We start from the raw sequence: 12161 nt of genomic DNA, 5'->3' as shown, positions 1-12161 counted from the left end.
CGACCTTCGCGGGACTATCGCGGCTCAACGTGACCACGAGGTCGCGTAATTAGCGTGCCAAGGACACGTAAGTGGGACAGGGGCTTTACTCCTTATTCTTAAACTGTGGCCCCTGGTTCTGGACTCCCGCAACATCGGGAACATGTTTCCTGCCTCTAGCGTGTCCAAACCCTTAACAATCTTATATGTTTCAATGAGACCCCATCTCATCCTTCTAAACACCAGAGTGTACAAGCCCAGCTGCTCCATTCTCTCAGAATATGACAGTCCTGCCATCCCAGGAATTAACCTTGTAAACTTACGCTGCACTCCTTCAATAGCAAGAATGTCCTTCCTCAAATTAATGGACCAAAACTGCACACAATACTCCAGGTGTGGTCTCACTAGGGCTCTGTACAACTGCAGAAGGACGTCTTTGCTCCAATATTCGATTCTTCTTGTTATAAAGGCCAACATGCCTTTCGCTTTCTTCACTGCCTGTTGTACCTGCATGCTTACTTTCATAAACTGATGTACAAGGATCCCCAGATCCCGTTGTACTTCCCCTTTTCCCAACTTGACGCAATTTAGATAGTATTCTGCCTTCCTGTTTTTGGCACCAAAGTGGTAACCTCACATTTATCCACATTAAACTTCATCTGCCCATTCCCCCGACCTGTCCAAGTCGCCCTGCATTCTCATAGCATCCTCCTCACAGTTCACACTGCCACCCAGCTTTGTCATCTGCAAATTTGCTAATGTTACTTTGAATCCCTTCATCCAAATCATTGATGTATATTGTAAATAGCTGCGGTCCCAGCACCGAGCCTTGCGGTACCCCACTAGTCACTGCCTGCCATTCTGAAAGGGACCTGTTAATCCCTACTCTTTGTTTCCTGCCTGCCAACCACTTCTCTATCCATGTGAGCACTCTACCCCCGATACCATGTGCCCTAATTTTGCCCACTAATCTCCTATGTGGGACCTTATCAAATGCTTTCTGAAAGTCCAGGTACACTACATCCACTGGCTCACCCTTGTCCATTTTCCTAGTTACATCTTCAAAAAATTCCAGAAGATTAGTGAAGCATGATTTCCCCTTCGTAAATCCAAGCTGACTCGGACCGATCCTGTTACTGCTATCCAAATGTGCGGCTATCTCATGTTTTATAATTGACTCCAGCATCTTCCCCGCCACCAATGTCAGGCTAACTGGTCTATAATTCCCTGTTTTCTCTCTCCTGCCTTTCTTAAAAAGTGGGATAACATTAGCTACCCTCCAATCCACAGGAACTGATCCGGAGTCTATGGAACATTGGAAAATTATCACCAATGCATCCACGATTGCTAGAGGCACTTCCTTAGGTACCCTGGGATACAGACCATCAGGCCGTGGGGATTTATCAGCCTTCAGTCCCATCAGTCTATCCTACACCCTGCCTAATGTGGATTTCCTTCAGTTCCTCCGTCACCCCAGATCCTCTGGCCACTCCTATATCAGGAAGATTGTTTGTGTCCTCCTTAGTGAAGACAGATCCAAAGCACCTGTTCAACTCGTCTGCCATTTCCTTATTCCCCATAATAAATTCACCTTTTTCGGTCTTCAAGGGTCCAACTTTGGTCTTAACTAATTTTTTCCTCTTCAAATACCTAAAGAAGCTTTTATTATCCTCCTTTATATTCTGGCTAACTTACCTTCGTACCTCATCTTTTCTCCTCGTATTGTCTTTTTGGTTATCTTTTGTTGTTCTTTAAACATTACCCAATCCTCTTGCTTCCCGCTCATCTTTGCTACGTTGTACTTTTATTTTATTTTTATATTGTCCTTGACTTCCCTTGTCAGCCATGGTCACCCCCTACTCCCCTTGGAATCTTTCTTCCTCTTTGGAATGAACTGATCCTGCATCTTCTGTATTATTCCCAGAAATACCTGCCATTGTTGTTCCTCTGTCATCCCTGCTAGGGTATCTTTCCAGTCAACTTTGGCCAGCTCCTTCAATTAAGAAATCATGGCAATGTGGAGATCAATGATTTGATCATCGGACCGGAGGTCATAGTTTCATTTCAAGAGTCATTCAGCTATGCAACACAGGAATAGGCTCTTCGGCCCACTTTGTCCATGTCGACCAAGGGCAGCACAATGCTACAGCGGTAGAGTTGCTGCCTTGGCGTGCCAAAGATCAGGGTTCAATCCTGACTATGGGTGCTGTCCGTACGTTCTCCCGGGTGCTGTAGTTTCTTCCCAAGCTCCAAAACGTGCAGGTTTGTACGTTAGTTAATTGGCTTCTGTAAATTGCCCTAGTGTTAAGGATAGTACAAGTGTACGGTGTGATCGCTAGTGAGTGCAAAGGGCCTGTTCCCATGCTGCATGCCTAAAGGAATGTAAAATTGGTATTGTCCCAATTGCCTGCATTTGGGACAATAGGATACTCGGCCCATCAAGTCTACTCCGCCATTCAATCTTGGTTGGTTTATCTTTCCCTCTCAACCCCATTCTCCTGCCTTCTCCCCATAACTCCAGACACCTGTACTAATCAAGAATCTATCAATCTCTGCCTTAAAAATATCCTTTAACTTGGCCCCTGCAGCCTTCTGTGGCAATGTATTCCACAAATTTGCCACCCTCTGGGTAAAGAAATTCTTGCTCGTCTCCTTTCTAAAGGTACATCCTTTTATTGAGGCTGTGGCCTCTGTTCCTAAGCTCTCCCACTAGTGGAAACATCCTCGCCTCATTCACTCCATCCAGGCCTTTCACTATTCGCTAAGTTTCAGTGTGGTGTCCCCTCATCCTTCTAAACTTCAGTGAATGCGAGTCCAATGCTGTCAAGCGTTCATCATATGTTAACCCAATCATTCCTGGGATCATTCTCGTAAATCTCTTCTGGACCCAATCCAATGCTAGCACATCCTGTTAAATATCTTCCCTCTCATCTTGTAAGCCTATCCACTACCCTGGGGGAAAAAATGACCATTCACGTTATTCGCGATGTTGTGCACCACAGAATATCATCCCTTGGCCTCCTACGCTCCAAAGAAAACAAGTGTCAGCCTATCCAACTTCTCAATATAGCTCAAGCTTGGGATGTGGAAGGAAATCAAAGCATCTGGATGAAACTCATGCGGTTACAGGGAGAATATACAAGCTCTTCAGTCCAACTTGCCCATGTTGACCAATAGGTTTAATCTAGGCTAATCCCATCTACCTATGTTTGACCTTTATCCCTCAATCTTTCCTATCCATGTACCTGTCCACATGGTTTTAAAATATTGTTATACTACCTGCCACAACTACCTCCTCGGGCAGCTCGTTCTATATACCCACCAACCTCTGGGGGGAAAAAATGCCCTTTGGGTTCCTATAAATCAGTCCCCTCTCACTGAAACCTATGTCCTCTGGTTCTTGATTACCTTACCCTGGATAAAAGACTCTGTATCAACCTATCTATTCCCCTCGTGATCTTGTACACCTCTATAAGATCACCCCTCGGCCTCCTATGCTCCAAGGAATAAAGTCCCAGCTTTCCCAACCTCTCTCTATAGCTCAGGCCCTCGAGTCCTGGCAACATCCTTGTAAATCTCCTCTTTACCCTTTCCAGCTTAACAACATCCTTCCTATGAACAGAATGACCAACACTGAACAAATATGGCCTCACCAATGTCATGTACAACTGTAACATAATATCACAAACTGAATACCCTGACTGATGAAGGCTAATGTAACAAAAGCCTTCTTGACCTCCCTATCTACTTGTGGTGCCAATTTCAGAGAACGACGTACCTGCACTGTACCCGCATAGTCTGCCTGTCCTGTCTGCTATTGTCACCATTGTCGGAGTAAGGCCCAGCTCTAATTGGAGGAACAGCACCTCATATTTCGCTTGGGCAGTGTACACCTCAGTAGTATGAATATTGACTTCGCTAACTTCAAGTAGCCCTTGCTTTCCCTCTCTCTCACTCCATCCCTCCCCAGTTCTCCGACAAGACCTACTGTCTCCAACTACATTTTATCTCTGTTTACTTTGTTGTTGTTATCTTCTCCTAGCTAATGATGATCTATTCTACATTTTCCTTGATCTCTAATTCCCTTTGACCTACTTTCACACCTTACATATCCTTATCTATATCTTCCTCTCTCCTGGCATTAGTCTGAAGAAGGGCCTCGACCAGAAACGTCACCCATTCCTATCCAGAGATGCTGCCGGTCCTGCTGAGTGACTCCAGCATTTTGGGTCTATCCGGTTTAAACCAGCATCTGCAGTTCCTTCCTACACATTTTGTCGTGTCTGCCAGCCTTTGTTTCTATGACTATAGTATTTGTCCCAATCTCTCATCTGCCTCCTTACTGCTCTAGAATTCCCCCACCACCTGCCAGTCTGGTTTATACCCTTCCCTGTAGCACTAGCAAAATCAAAGTCAATTTTATTCATCACATGCACCCAACGGTGCAGTGAAATGAATTTGCCAGCAGCGATACACTTAAAACGAGCACACAATACACAATAAAATTTAACACAAACATCCACCACAGCATTCTTCACTGTGGTAGAAGGCAACAAAGTTCAGCCAGTCCTCCTTCCCAGGATATTAGTCAGTCAGTCTCCCTCCCAGGATATTAGTTCCCTCCAGTTTACAGACAACCTGTCCCTGTTGTGCAGGTCTCCGCTCGCCCAGAAAAGATTCCAATGATCCAAAAACCCAAACTTCTGCGTACTGTACTAGTTCCTCAACCACATTCTGCATGCCCTTCTCAATGACTTCTTCACCGCACGTGGATTGGACGTCCTACTGATCACAGAAACCTGGCTGAATCCTCGTGAGCTTGCTCCACTTGTGGAACTCTGCCCTGATACCTGTAACGTTTTCAGCTCGCCTAGGCTCTCAGGTCGTGGTGGGGGCCTAGCCACTGTGTTTAAGAAGAATTTCAACTGCCGCCTTCTGAACACTGATCACGTCTCCAGTTTTGAACATCAACTAATCACAGTTGGTCTAATCTGTCCGCTTTTAATTGTTCTTTTGTATCGCCCATCAAAAATGAATAAGGACTTTCTCTCACAATTTGGTGATCTTATCGCTAGCTTGTTGCCCAAATTTGACCGGGTCCTGATTCTTGGTGACTTTAACATTCATGTCTGCTGTCCCACGAAGCCTCTTGTGAGTGAATTTATGAACCTGGTTGAGTCCTTCAATCTGTCTTTACTCACCACTGGACCCACGCACAAGCTTGGCCATACACTAGACCTAGTGCTTTCGTCTGGTCTCCCAATTTGTAACACAGATATTATTGATGCCTGCCTGTCTGATCATAGTGCTATTATATTCGATATATCTCTGCCATTCTCTCCCTCAAAATCCCATCTCCCTGCTCGCTACTCCCGCTACGTTAACTCCACGAAGGCCAGTAAGTTCTCTGAGACTCTCATAGCCGCCCCCGACATCTGCACTATTGACTCGTCCACCCCCCATCTCAGTACCGATGACCTCATTTCGCTATTCAATACTACCTGCTCTTCCATCCTGGATTCTGTTGCTCCTCTTAAAATGAAAAAGCCTAAGCCTAAAGGCAAGCCGTGGCTCAATGACACCACCAGAGCCCTAAGAAGAGAATGCAGAAAATCAGAACGGAAGTACAAATCTGATAAGCTTCAAATTTCCTTTGAACTCCTGAAAAACAATCTTCACAATTACCAGGAAGCGGTTAAATACGCTAGAACTAAATACTTCTCCACCCTCATCTCCAAAACCGCTCATAATTCCAAGGTCCTTTTTAGCACCATCACCTCCATTTGTCCTGCCCCCAGCACCAGCTTAACTGGGTCCCCTGCTAAGTGTGAGGAATTTACTACATTTTTCACCAGCAGGGTAAAAAACATAAGAACAAATATTTCCCCTCCCACCTGTGACGTGGCTTTCTCATTGGTCTGCTCTTCAAAATTAGATTCCAACTCGTTACTCTACCCTCCCTTGTAAAACTGATCACCACCATGAAACCTACTACCTGCCCCCTCGACACTGTCCCCTCTGCCCTCCTAAAGGACGTCATTACAACAGCTGGTCCCAGCATCCTCGCCATCTTCAACAGCTCTCTGGCCACTGGCACTGTACCTGCCTGCTTCAAGTATGCGGTGGTCCAGCCATTCCTGAAAAAACCTAACCTCGACCCCACCTTGCCAAGCAACTACAGACCCATTTCTAAACTGCCTTTCCTCAAAAGCCCTTGAAACGGTAATTTTAAGTCAACTTATGCCTTACCTTCACCAAAACACTATCCTGGAAACTTTCCAATCAGGTTTCAGGGCTCACCACAGCACAGTCTGCCTTGTTGAAGGTACACAATGACCTACTGCTCACCGTTGACTCCAGCGACTGTGCAATCCAGCTCCTTCTTGACCTCAGCGCAGCATTTGACACTGTTGACCATACCATTCTAATTGACCGTCTCCGGTACGGGGTTGGTATTGATGGCACTGCCCTGAGCTGGTTCATCTCTTACCTCAAAGGTAGGAGTTTCTCGACTAACATAGGCAACTCTTTCTCCTCCCCAGCTAATCTCTGCTGTGGGGTTCCACAAGGTTCCATCCTTGGCCCCATTCTCTTCTCCCTGTATATGCTCCCCTAAGGCCAAGTCATTGAAAGGCACGGCATTTCCTTCCATTGCTACGCAAACGATACACAACTCTATCTCCCCCTGAAGCCCAAAAAACAATCAAATCTGCTTAACATTACCCGCTGCCTCGAGGATATAAAGTGCTGGATGGCCCAGAACTTCCTCCAACAAAATGAGAGTAAGTCTGAGGTCATCCTTCTCGGCCCCTCGGACTCAATCAAAATGATAGCAGGCAGTCTTGGAAGTCTTACCCCACTACTCAAACCTCACGTCAAAAACCTCGGCGTGATATTTGACTCGGCACTGAAATTTGACAAACAAGTCAATGCCGTGGTAAAAGCTAGCTTCTTTCAGCTTCGGACGATTGCTAAAATAAAACAATTCCTCCACTTTGATGACCTCGAAAAGATCATCCACACATTTATCTCCTCCTGCCTAGATTACTGCAACTCTCTTTACACTGGCATCAGCCAATCTTCCCTGTCCCGCCTGCAACTGGTCCAAAACGCCGCAGCGAGGCTCCTGATGGGCACCCGAAAAAGGGACCACATCACCCCGATCCTGGCCTCTCTCCACTGGCTCCCTGTGCGCTTCCGTACACATTTCAAGACCCTCCTCTGTCTACAAAGCCCTCAATGGGCTTGCCCCCTCCTACATTAAAAGTCTTCTCACCCACCACTCCACCTCCAGGTCCTTCAGATCGGCCGACTTGGGGCTGCTGAATATCCCGCGGTCTAGGCATAAGCTTAGGGGCGACCGTGCCTTTGCGGTTGCAGCTCCTAGACTGTGGAACAACATCCCCCTTCCCATCAGAACTGCCACCTCCATCGACTCCTTTTAGACAAGACTAAAATCTTATCTATACTCCCAAGCCTTTCCTGACGTCCACTGAGCGAGGGCTATATGTATATATGTATGGACTTTGTATGTTTATACTATTCTTATAACAAATGTAAAGCACTTTGGCCAACGAGAGTTGTTTTTTTTAAATGTGCTATATAAATAAATGTGACTTGACTTGACTTCTATTCCTACCTTCACTCGCACATGGCACTGGGAGTAATCTGGAGATTACCACTCTTGAGTTCCTGCTGTTTAACCTCTTCACCATAGCCCACTCTGCCTCAAGTCAGACTAAATGCTGCAAACCTGGTTGTTGCTTTCTCCAGCACAATCATCTTCGTGCAGTCAGTTAGAAGCTGCAGCTGAGCGTCCTTCCCACAGATATAGTTCTGCCTTTCTATATCCTGTAGTAAGAGCATACCACTGTTATAACTGCCCTCCTGCCTACAGTTAGACGAAAGAAGAAAGTCACAAAAAAGATCTAATCTCATCCTTCTGTCACCTTCCACCTAGCATCCTCAACGAAGCCTCAAGTGAAAGTTTCAACATTGACCTTAAAACGCAATAATTGCATGTCAGGGCACAGCCTCAAATGGCCGCTCCACCGCACTTTTACACATTGGCTGTTGTGCCTCAATGAGCCGATCAAACAGTGCTTTTTCTAACCTTGCTGCTGCTCTACTCGGCCTCCTTTAAACATGCACAAGTTGCATCATTGTCCATGTATTTCTTTCTTCCCTAACATCCAAAAACCTGAAAAACATGTTCGATTAGGATTAGATTTTTTCAATAAAATTATTAAACGAAGTGAATCCTTGGATGGATTGCATATTAACAATGAAGAATTGGCAGAGTTGCTTATGCGTGCATATACTTAATGGAATTGTACATGAAAAATAGGAGATAACTAATGTGAATCTTGAACGTCAGAGGTCCTGCAGTGGTGCTAAAGATCTAGCGGAGGTTTTTTCAAATCATTTAGTAAATCATTCCAAAAGATGAGGACTGACCCAATCAACCTTAATGGATTATTTGAAAGAGTAATGGAGTTAAAGTTACATAGAAGACATAAAGATAGCGGTCGGGATAGGGTGAGAAGGCAGGAACGGGGTACTGAATGTGGATGATCAGCCATGATCACAGTGAATAGTGGTGCTGGCTCAAAGGGCCGAATGGCCTACTCCTACACCTATTGTCTATTATCTAGACAATATATATGTGGAGCCAGAGAACCAGTAGCGTAATGAATAACTAATTGGCTGCGTAACAATATAATTAAGGTGATAATATTATGATTTGACTGTTATTTTGAGTATATGTTATTCTCTATTCGTTTTCACAATTGAAAGGATAAATTCAATATTTACTTCAAATGGTGGATGTGATCAATGGGATAACAGACTTGTAGAATGAAAGTGTAATTGATGGACCTTCAATATCAAATGTGGAATGCATTTTGGATATAAGGAAGCTACACTGACCTCTCGGATTGCGAGGGATAGAAAAGCAAAGGGACTTCAGATTAGATACGCAGATCATTAAAAGTGACAATATAGCTTAATAAAGCCAATCTAAAAAAGAAACCGTTCTACTAAAGGATATGTACTGATGAACAATGAATAAATGAATGAATGCTTTATTGTCATGTGACAAGTCACTGTGAAATTATTTGCTTGCTTACCCAAGGTATGCAAAAGTCATCACAAAAGGGTTGAATCAAAATTGGTAGTTTTGTTGTTTGGTTTATGCTTTAAATATTGATCCGATCACTTGTTGCAAAACATAATGGACAAAAGATCTCATGGCACCATTGAGTGAAGAGAGATGAGGCAAGTTTGCGCATGGTCAGGTTGGCACACTGAATCATTATCTGATTGCTAATTCTGAAGTCTTATTGGGTGCAATTTATCATGTTTCTGAGTTAAGTACGTGGCTAAAAACAAAGGATGTTATTTCATGCAAAAAAAACCTTTAGTTTCAAGATAACATCTGGTTGTGTGATATTGTACGTTTGGACATCACTGCAATGTTATCCCCACGCAATAAAAATACTGGGTTTGGATAATCCTGTTTTTATTAAAAAGCATTTAATTTAAAAGTTGTGAATCCCCACCAACTAAGGCATGAGTGGACACATCCTGCAACATGTTTGGGCAACTAGTTTCAATTAAATTTTCTTCAGTATCATCTTACATTTTTTCTTTTAGCAGTGTAGCGGTCAGAATATTTTTCCTGCTTTGATGTTTGCTTCAGGAGACTTTTTTGAATTGTTTCACTGTTGTCATTTATGCACAAGCCATGCTGCCCTGGATTGACATTGCTAGTATTTGTTTCTAAAATTAACTAACCAATTTAATTTGGGTAATATTTATGTTTTGAATAATTTTGATAGTGATATGGTGTCTGGTTGGGAACGTATGTCAATTGTTTAAAGACTTGAAAGCAATGATCATAAGGTATTGTATACAACTTACAAATACTGAGACTTTATTGAAAGAACAGAATCCCATTGAATAGAATTAGTGGATGTTTAAGATAACTTGCTCCAGGTATGCTGTGTATCAGGCTTGCCTTGATCTAGAATTGTTGAAAAATGAGCTTTGGTAGTCTACCTGCAATTAGCCAAGATGGCAACTGTTCTGCCATTCCATCAAAATAATTTCTTAAATTGATGGAAAATTAATTCCTTTATAAAAGTTTTTAAAAAATGGACAAAAAATAGGATTACATGGATGATCTCTAGTAATAGCAAAAGATAGCTGAGTTTTCAAGAATGGGACAAGGGGCATAGTTACAAGATAACAGGCCAGTCATTTAAAGTAGACATGTATCAATTTATTTTTGCAGTTGATGGTTAATCTCTGGAATGTTCTAGTCCAGAGGGTCGTGGAGGAAAGATTATTAGTATTTAAATGAGTAAATTTCTGAAGGAGTGGGGAATTGAGAGCCACAAGGAGTTGAGGTCAGCAGAGATCAGCCATGATCATATTGAATGACAGGACAGGCTTGAGTAGCCGTATGGTCTACCCAGGCTTTTATTATTTTTTTGAGGCTTAGAGAACAGAATATAAAGGTACAAATTATTCAACTTTAATGGTCAAATGGTACTTTATTGTCACGTAACTAGGCACAGTGAAATTCCTTTTTGCGTACAATTCAGCAAATCTTACTGTACATAAGTACAATCATACCCAAGTACAAGTGTAAGAACAGTAGATTACACTGAGGCATAACACAAGAATCATCACGTTTCTGATGCAAGCACTGTTTTATGAGTGCTAAGGATAGAATTCACCTTTTAATCATTAGGATTGATTTAATAATGGTTTGATAACTAAAACTGCAAGCTTCAACAATATTTATTTCTGTAATGTAGGGGTCAGTTGTTTTAGTTGATCTGGAATGGGATCTAGACGGTATGCTATTACACCGCTTCCATCACAGTCAGCGCAGTACATCCGAGTGCTTTTATGCAAGGAATTGTGCAACAAGGGATTCTATGGGGCTCGTGCAACACCATTAATTTACGAGGTTCAAAAAAAGCCCATTGATGAAACTGCTTTGGAAACATTTAATAAATGCTAAAGCCACGCCTCCCAACAATGATGTCCGTCGAAACTAAAGAGTTTGGAATGCTTTTGAAATCTCCTGATATTTGGAAGCACTCCACCCACAACTGTGAAAATGTGTTACGTGGTGGTGGAGCATAGTTATAGATGCATCAGCTGAAATCCAAGGTTAGGACTTCTGCACTGAGTGTATGTACCTGTCCTGAGCTTGCTTGTAACCAGTAAGAATCAGCCCAAAATTAATGTGCAAATTCGTCAAGTTCTAGTCAAATCATACTGTACTTGTAACAAAAATCAAGTGTAGAGTGCTTTTCAAAATTTAATTGAAAAATTGATTTTAAATCTAAGAATTCACAAATGAGAATTTAAGTTTGTGCTCTTTTGTGTTTTTGTTTATTATGAAGTAGTGCTGATGTTGACCATAATTCAGTTGTAGAACTCTTGCTCAAACTTGCTGGTTCAAGTTAGCGCACAAATCTATTCAGTATTTGTGAGAGACTGCAATCTCTTTTGTCTCCATGTGATCCTATTTCCCCTCCCCCATTCACTGTATATCTATGTGTCTCTCTCAAAGCCTCCTAAATGATCCTGGTGTGTGCACTCACTACAACCCCTAGCAGTGCATTCCAGGCACCCAACACACTGGGAATAAAAACTTATCTGAAGAAGGGTCACGACCTGAAACATCACCCATTCCTCTCCATAGATGCTGCCTGTCCCGCTGAGTTACTCCAGCATTTTGTCTACCTATCTCCCTTAAACATTGTCCCTCTCACAAACCTTTGCCCTCTATTTCACTCGTGTGTGGTGGGGGGGGGGGGGGGGGGGATTCTACCATGTCTATACCTCTCATAATTTTTGTTTCTCAAATCTTCCGTCGGCTCTAGAAAAATATTCATATGTTCAATCTCCACCTAATGGGACTAGGGTAGCTGGGACATTGTTGGCCGGTGTGGGCAAGTTGGGCTGTAGGGCCTGTTTCCACACTAATATTTTGCGACTCTTTCTAGCTAATGCCCTCTAATCCAGACAACATTTTGGTAAACTTATTCTGTGCCCTCTCCAAAGCTTCCACATTGAACAAGAACCGATCCTTTTCCCTCCAATGGTGCTATGTTATTCCATTGCGCCACATGAACAAGAACTGGTAGATACCGATGCTTTGG

At 43.1% G+C, this 12161-nt stretch overlaps 1 protein-coding gene across 1 annotated transcript in view; it reads left to right on the top strand.

The window, feature by feature from the left end:
- The window catches only part of capza2 (capping actin protein of muscle Z-line subunit alpha 2), a 46407-nt gene that overhangs the window by 10539 nt on the left and 23707 nt on the right, over positions 1 to 12161 (top strand). The gene's annotated exons all lie outside the window — the stretch shown is intronic.

This window comes from Amblyraja radiata, chromosome 19 (assembly GCF_010909765.2).
Source record: "Amblyraja radiata isolate CabotCenter1 chromosome 19, sAmbRad1.1.pri, whole genome shotgun sequence".
Taxonomy (NCBI): Eukaryota; Metazoa; Chordata; class Chondrichthyes; order Rajiformes; family Rajidae; genus Amblyraja; species Amblyraja radiata.
Note: the sequence above shows the minus strand (reverse complement) of the source record. Positions and strands in the feature narration are given on the sequence as shown.